Source organism: Peromyscus leucopus, chromosome 1, assembly GCF_004664715.2.
Source record: "Peromyscus leucopus breed LL Stock chromosome 1, UCI_PerLeu_2.1, whole genome shotgun sequence".
Classification (NCBI taxonomy): domain Eukaryota; kingdom Metazoa; phylum Chordata; class Mammalia; order Rodentia; family Cricetidae; genus Peromyscus; species Peromyscus leucopus.
In genome coordinates, this window is record NC_051063.1 from 164,185,144 (window position 1) to 164,186,496 (window position 1,353).

General features: G+C 49.7%; 1 protein-coding gene across 5 annotated transcripts in view; it reads left to right on the forward strand.

Moving 5' to 3' along the window:
• Actn4 (actinin alpha 4) overlaps window positions 1-1,353 on the forward strand; it is a 78,442-nt gene that overhangs the window by 53,635 nt on the left and 23,454 nt on the right. The window lies entirely within an intron of this gene.

Genomic DNA, 1,353 nt, shown 5'->3' on the forward strand with positions numbered 1-1,353 from the left:
GACAGGAGGATGAATGATGAATGCGCAAGTGGCGATCAGTGGAACATGATCCTGATTTATCATCTATATAGATATATTGCGCTGTGTGTGTGTGATAGGTAAAATCTGTAACGCTTCATGGAGGGTGGCATTGGCCATGTTTTGCATGATCCATGCACATTCAGCGAAGTATCGTCGTGTGGGCTATCTGTGCGACGCCTGGCCTTCTCGTGCTGAGAGGCACCCAATCTTTGAGATCCCACGAGACCATCCTGTGAAGGTTTATAGCTAGAAGTTTTTCTTGCTTTTGCCACAGTCGGACAAATGTCTCCTGTCTCGGAGCTGTGCAATGTCCGTAAGCGCCACTCAGACCTGGGGAAAAGGGTAATACGACACATGTCTATTTTTGTCCTGAGTCCCCAGAGTCTGCTCGACCTCACATCAACAGCGTGCTTCCTGTCAGGACTACGGTTCTACGCAGAGGCCTGGCACTTCTGTGCCCAGAGACTCTTATTTACTTGCGCGCTCTCTTTAAACCTGTAGAAATAAAGTGGCTTGGACAGCAGCATGCATTGTTAGTGGCCAGAGAAGCTAAAGAAGGGATGGGTTGCTTCTTGTGGGACACTTTTGCCTCGCTGGAGGACCCTCTCTAAGCGCCATTAGCAGCCATCTGAAAGTAAAAGGAAACTGCTTGCCATGGGCAGGCTTCTTGCTAACTGTTCTCATAATGCTTAAAATTAAATCATTTCTCACAAATCTATTACCTTGCCACGCGGCTCGTGGCTTACTGGCATCTTTTCATGCTGCTTGTCCTGGCTGCGTGGCTGGCAGTGACTCCTGCCTTCCTGTTTTTTTCTTTTCCCCTCTCTGTTAGTCCCTAATACTTCCTGGCCTAGCACGGCCAATCAGGTTTTATTTATTAACCAATCAGAGCAACAACATTTGCCATACAAGACCATTCCCCCCAGCACCAAGTGCGACCAATTGCAGAACACATGACTCAGGCAGGACCGTCAGGTCCTAATCATAACCTCTATGCAGACCCGCTTGTAAAAAGCCACAAGGAACCAAGAACGGGCTCCCACAGGACATACAGAACTCCCACAGCAGTGGGTGCCTGGAGATGTAATAAGACAGACTACCCTGGCAGTTGAGCATCCGGTGGCTTCCTGTCCCACAGCAGAGAAGCAGGCATGGAACCAGGCTGGGTCTTTCCTGATTTTCCAAGAAAGCTCCTTAGGGTTTCCCTCCACAGTTCTCATTGCTTGTGTTGTGCAAGCGCCTCACGGTGTCTGGAGACACTCTTCCAGCTCTGGGCAAGATGGGGACTATCTCCTTTCCACCAGCAGCTCTCCTCAGCCTTCTCCCTTGCAT